This window comes from Nothoprocta perdicaria, unplaced genomic scaffold, assembly GCF_003342845.1.
Source record: "Nothoprocta perdicaria isolate Ctin4 unplaced genomic scaffold, notPer1 scaffold_23, whole genome shotgun sequence".
In the NCBI taxonomy this organism is placed as follows: Eukaryota; Metazoa; Chordata; class Aves; order Tinamiformes; family Tinamidae; genus Nothoprocta; species Nothoprocta perdicaria.
The window spans coordinates 3,329,892-3,336,500 of NW_020455455.1; the positions used below are offsets into that span (position 1 = coordinate 3,329,892).

The following is a 6,609-nucleotide window of genomic DNA, read 5'->3' on the forward strand; positions in this document are numbered from 1 at the left end:
ATGGCTCGGCCCCAGACGCTGCGGAGCTGGTGGCACACCAAGGAGCCGCATGGTGCTTGGCAGGGGCAGGCTGCATTCCCCGCACACTCCAGGGCTCCCGCATCCCCGGCTAGCCGCACACAGTGCAGGAACCAAGCGGGGATTGACTGGCTCCAAGTTAACTGGAAAATGCAGATCCGTGCATYCTGAGAGCCAGCCTTCGGATCTCAATCCCATTTTCCTTGAGGCTTCAGGGGCTTCCCCAGGCCCTACCAGGATCCAGGGTACTTCCTGTTCCTTGTCATGGCCGCAGCTCCCTGCAGCGCTGCCCTGCCTGGACTAGCGCTTCCGCATGGGCCGAGGTGGCAGAGCCCGGGCTGTGGCCTTCCCCACGTGTGGAGAGGGGGCGGCTGGCGGCAGCCCCAGCAGAAGGGTCTCTCAGCCCGGCAGCTCCTCATGCCTAAAGGCCCAGTCCATCATGGCAGCAGCTGTGGCAGGGCCCCTGTCCTGCCTTCGCCACCGCGCTGCGTCAGGGCTTCGGCACTTTATCCTCCACCCAGAAAGTCAATTTAATGCGACAATCCCTGCTACTCCATCTTGTGCTTTGGCCAGAGCTCCCATATTACCCCCAGCAAAGGTTTCACTGGGCTTTCCCTTTCTCCCATACAGGTGCTTTGARTATCTTCCACCTTCGTATTAGGAGCTACTTGAACATCCAGTCCCACCACCATTTTTTCCTTCCCCTTCAATTTAATAGATAACTCATGCACAACTCTGCTGAACAGAGCAGAGCAGACACTGTTGTAGCCACCGTTCACTGATCCTGGAACCACTGACTGCTGTAGAGGCTGCTGAGCCTTCTGCAACTGCTGTCCTTGCCCTGGACTTCCCTTCTGCTCCAGTTTGCACTTGTGGCTTTCCCTTTTCATCTGACAGGGAAATTCTGCCCACACGTATCTGTGACATGCCTTGAAGCTCCTGTGTTTAATGAATTCTACAGCTTACAGAAGTGCTATGAGGTCAAAGCCTTCCTGCTACAGTTCTAGCAGACCGGCTGAATGTTYGCACTTTAAGGCCTGACTTTGTGGAAGGCCCTCATGTTGACAGTTTTCAACTGGACTTTCGTTGTGATCCAGAAAAAAAACACAAACAAACCAACAAAAACTTCCTGTTGTGTGTTCTTTTCTTCTGTATACTGAGTTATGTGTTGACCTCTCTGCTGCTTATAGGTCTTGAATGAAGCTCTTCTTTCCAACTAACTCCAGAAACAGAGACTAAGGAGAATGTTGCTRCCCCAAAAAAGAAAGAACTCCTTTTACCTTCTCTCCATGCAGGTTTTAAAGCTTAGAAAACAATTCAGCTGAAGGCCAAATGAATCTCACTTTGCACTGGTTATAGGATAGAAAGAGCTCTGGATATCTATCTAAAACAGTACTTTCTACTTTATTAGACCTCTGAGATTTTAATTTACCATTCTAATTCTAGTGAAAGCACCTCAGGATGGCCAAACTGTGAAATCTATGAACTATTTTAAAGAGAAAAGTAGATGCACGCCTTTCAATTTTACTGAAATACACTGGATTAAGCCATCATTTTTGGAGGAACATAATGGAAACCATGTAAATATCTGGCATAAAAATAGCGGTTGTTCTAGCAAGGAGCACTGGCATAAACACTCCCTCCTGAGACAGATCATTCCATTACCTCACCAGCACTACGGCTGAGGAAAGATCTCTGAAGAGAATAGGTTGTTCACCAGATTTGGCAGGAAGTAGCAGAACTTTTGTCTCCATCTAATTCTGGCTGAAGTTCATGGTGCAGTAGCCATGACTGCAATTTACCTCCATCTCATGGTTCTGTATGCGGCCATGTGAAATGGAAGGGTAGTCTGCTGGTCTCCAGCAACACAATCACTGTGCAAGACTTTGCTGTAGTAGACCTATAGTTGAACACTAGATTACGACCAGAACTTGATGGGCATTGATTGTACCTAGAAAGTCAGCTTGGACACAGACAAAGCACAAGTCTGTGACAGTGCTTCYTTGTTTAGTAGGCATTCCAAACCTGACTGATTTTTAAGAACAAAAACATGTAACTGTTTGTCTTGTATATGTAAAAAAGATCTCTGCTATTCAATGTTATGACTCTAGTAAGTGCAAATAATTTAAGATCCAGCCACATTGCTAGCTTATTCCCAAGTGGTGCACATTTACCTGAATTTCTCCTCCGCTGAGGTAACATCTCCCAGTATTCCCATCTTCTCTTCCCCTGGATTCTCTTTCATCTTTCCTCTTCTGAATAAAATTCTAATGCTCAAAAGTGACAGACACAGTCTTATTGCTACCTACATAGTAAAAATGTGCAAATTGATGGTGTAAAAAAGTGTAGTATTAGATTCATTGCTTTCAGTGTGTTCCCTACAGCTCTAAGAGGATCAAGCACTAATCTGAATTTAGCAGGATTATATGGAGCATTATACCACACAGTTTAYCTCACTTGAAATGGGGGAGATTCTATGAAAAACATAACATAGGAATGGTCAGCTTTGTGGTGAAGAGGTAGGTGTCCAAAGACATCAAATTCTATGTAACATCAAATGGAAGTACTAAAATCCATTCGAGAATGTGCAACAATTCCTGTATGAAATTTGGTGCTGGAACAGGCAGTTTTTCTAATGCCTCCCTCCAACCAATTCCCTTTACTGCCCTTTACCTATAACCACTCTGAACCACTTCTCCTTCTGTGTATCTATAAAGATTTATGGCTGCAGCATCTTCTTCAGAGGCTTGGAGAACCTGCAAGGCTGTTTTGCATGTCACTCTACAGATTTTCCTTCTCAGTTTCTGACATCTTGTACCTGCTTGAGAATTTGCTCCTTTAACACAACTGCGAGCTGATGGAGTTAATAATTTATCTGATGGTGAAGATGAACTAACTGGCCAGAAAATCGAGGTTTTCACTTCTAAATTGAAAATAATAAACAGATCGCTTTTGGTTTAGTTGGCTGGAATTAATCATCCTAAATTCACCCTTGATTCCTTTACCACAGTGGAGGCATTTATAATGTCTAGGTTTCTTTAGGCAGAAGACTTACATTTTGATTGCGCTGTCTTTTTGATTCTACTTCCTGTGTGTAGTGGTTTTATAAACCATCAATTTGATCCATTTTATTTCATTTTTTTTTTTTTTTTTAAATGAGGTTCATGGCAAAGTTTCCAGGCAGTAACATTGGCTTCATTCTTTCCTATTGATTATTCCAGTCCTTTCAGCATATTCGAATTGTTTTAATGTATACTGGAGTTATTTTTAGAGGCTGCCATTTGCATAGTCGCCCTTCTCCACTAATAACCCTAAAGCTATGAATGGACCTGTCTGCACAACCTCTCTCAAATTTGTTCTGTTCACGTTATTGAAAAGTTTAGGTCTGAGCTGTACACTGCAACTGCATGAATTATTTGCTGTGTATCGACATTCCAATCGCAAATATCGGCATTCTGTCACAACACAAATATAAGTAAGAGTAGTCACACTGGGCTGGAGTATCTGTCTGGGTCAGGACGCTGTCTGGAACAGAGGCCAAAGCAGACGTGAGGGCAGGAAGGGCACACGGGAGGGCAAGCACAGACAAGACTTCTCCTAAACGGAGGCCAAGGGGATGCTAATCTGCAGCCTGGGGACTTCCTCAGCCCAAATTCTACCTGTGCAGTTCTCCTCAAAGGCCTTTTCTTCCATGGCCTCATCCAGTTCCTCCTGCTTCTCCTATGAAGCCTTCTCCCATGCTTCACCTTACAGGCATACGTAATCAATAATACTAGAGCAAAAGTAAGAGAGAGATTCAGTCGAAATGCAATGCAGAAATATTAATTCCAGCAGAATCCCATTTTTTTATTAAGTGCAACCTCTATAAACAAAATGGAATTAAGTACTTTGAGTATCTAAAGGGAAAAGCACAAGAACTAATCAAACCTACTTATTCTTCAGTTTTAAGAACATGTTTTAGCAATTAAGGTGTGTTGTTTCCAAATGACAGGTTGCACCTTAACTTAAATTTGCGGTAGAGTTACGTAAGGCCAGTGCACAAGCCAAAGCACAGAGCARTCATGCTCTCAGCCAAGATGGGACTTCAGGATGTATTCCTGCATTTGGAGAGACAGCAATTCCCAATTGGAGGAGCTTTTAAGGACTTCTTTGTAGCAGTTTTCTGAGTTTCAGTAACAGCTCTGAAGGGAGCCCAACCCGGGCAGACACTCAGAGAATCTGTGAAACCCCATCCAGCAGCCCTGTCTCATTACAAGTGGTGTCTTCCAGTCAATGTTATCCCCTCCAACTCTGCTTCTTGCTTCATCAGAGCTCTATGAAAAGAGCTTTTGTCTGTGTACGAGGACGTGTGCTTTATTCCACTGTAACAAAGATCATCTGGTAATCTAATGTCATAGATTTTTTTTTCTCAACCCCAGTCATCAATTAAATATAGAAATATCACAAACCTCTTCATGGTCTTCACAATAACATTTAAAATGAGAGGTAATTGCTATTTGTTGTTTAGTTTTTCCATGCTGTCTTGGTTATCAGTAATCTATTCAACAAGCTCCTATTAAATGAGCATATGCTGCTTTGAATGAAGTTTAAAACACTAAAATGCCCATGTCTACATAGGCAAAATCAAGGACACYCTCTGGAATTCATTTTTAGCTATATGCTTAGTTTCTCGTACTCTGGCATTATTTTTTTCCTGGGATACTTCCTTGACCACTTCTAATTTATACACTATACATATATATATTAATATAGTGTATTCTTCTAAAGACCACACAGAAAGAAAATCAGAGAGCACTTATGTGGTTTCAGATATCTATGAGGCAAAATATACTACATTTCTAAAGGTTTTTCACTTTATAAAAATTTACAAAAGAAATATACTTCAGTATTTCTACACAATGATAGTGGAAAGCTAAACTTCAGTGTGAACAGCAAGCAAAAAAAAAAATGTTCACCTACCAAAGAAAAGGATTAAAAACCACTACTTTAAGCAGAAGTTATTTCATTAACTTCACTGTTAACAGGTCTCTTCATGGTTACAGGGAAATCCTGGATGAACTCAGAAAAAAAAATATGTAGGTAATACATTCTCTATGACAACTGCCACTCTCTGTAAGTGACTGCCTAAATATGATACCCCTGAATATGACATCTTCTTCTTCAGTGCAGATTCTCAGGCTTGAGGGAACGTGGCTACATCATCTTCATAAAGAGATATATTTCCCATGCGCAGAATAACTGAGCTGTGAAGGCAAAAATAAGATGGCAGGTTATCTCCTGCCGATTTCAGACCTGCCATCCCGATCTCACTCATTTTACCTTTCAGCTGCTCTTGTGATGACATTTCAGTGCTGTTAAAATGCTTGYGCTGCAGCTGCAAAGTGCTGTACAGATGCAGGCTGCGAAGCACTTGTTGTTAGGAGGCTGCCTGGAAAGAAAGGAAAGCAATGTGATCATGGAGCGAGGTCAAGCAGGTGCARTTCAACAGAGCTCAGTAAACAAGTCTATTAATGACAGCCAAATGGGAGAGGAAACAGCTCTCCCAATTTAGCTGTACTGACTTTCCAGGAATAGTGTAAGTAAAGTACACAAATATGTATTTACACCTCTGAAATCTGTTAGTTCAAAATATTACCTGCTTTAGAAACAAAATGACTAGTAAACAATTTTTGACAGTCAAATAAAGACTGTATTGYTATATCATAGTTTTAAATGCAGATAACTTACACTTTAAGCTATACTTTAATAGGCTTGCTCATGAATGGTGTATACACCACTACATATCATTTAAACACTAAAGAATTTGGTACATAAAACTATGATTTCCTTTGTTGTGGTTTGACTGTTCAGATCAAATTACAGGGGAATAGATCCTCCCATTTGCATGTATGTCCAAGAACAAGACTATGTACAAGACTTTGTACTCATTGGTTATTGATTTGCTGACAAATTTTAATAATAACCACATGTAAGCAAACATAAGCTATAATTCATAACATAGTTCAAAAACACACTTGCTCCTTGCAAAGTTTGGTAGTAGCTACAACTGCTACTACAGCGCTATAAGAAATGGTGTAAAGAAGAGATCCAGAACTCATCTCTCTAAGGTAAAAGAACCCAGTTCGGAGCTGTCTCTCTGAGGAGAATCTACTTCYACTCCACTTTTGTACCTGGAACACCTCAGGTAGCCAAAATGCTCCTGGAGAACAAGACAGCTGAAAGCTCAGCCCAAGCTTCTCCTGGTTTATAGCCCAGAAGTTACGTTACGTGCACGCTAAGGGTGAAGAAGAAGAAAAGAAGAAGAAGCAAGAAAACAGCAGGAGATGAAGTACATGCCGGGTGGCCATGGGGAATGGGCTCRTCCCCACATCTACTCGTTACCACCTAGCAGTAGTATCAAGTTTTGTGAAAAATTCTTAGGAAACAACCAAGGTTTTTCTCCCTAGAAACCCTTCCTTGGCTAGGCACAGAGTTTTAAAATCTTTTTATATCTTACATTGTGTAGGTTTTGGGTTGGGACCAATAATCTCAGCCTGCATAACTTAAATGAAAACAGAAACAGCCAAGTTATTGTCAGAGTTGTGATAACCC

The 6,609-nt window shown here is 41.7% G+C and overlaps 1 long non-coding RNA gene across 1 annotated transcript; it reads right to left on the reverse strand.

The window, feature by feature from the left end:
• Positions 1-4,852: 4,852 nt before the first annotated feature.
• Positions 4,853-5,431, reverse strand: LOC112947342. Its single transcript, XR_003249392.1, has 2 exons — positions 5,338-5,431; positions 4,853-5,261 (listed from the first exon to the last, which is right to left on the reverse strand). It is a non-coding gene; the product is annotated as an uncharacterized LOC112947342 (long non-coding RNA).
• Positions 5,432-6,609: the final 1,178 nt, after the last annotated feature.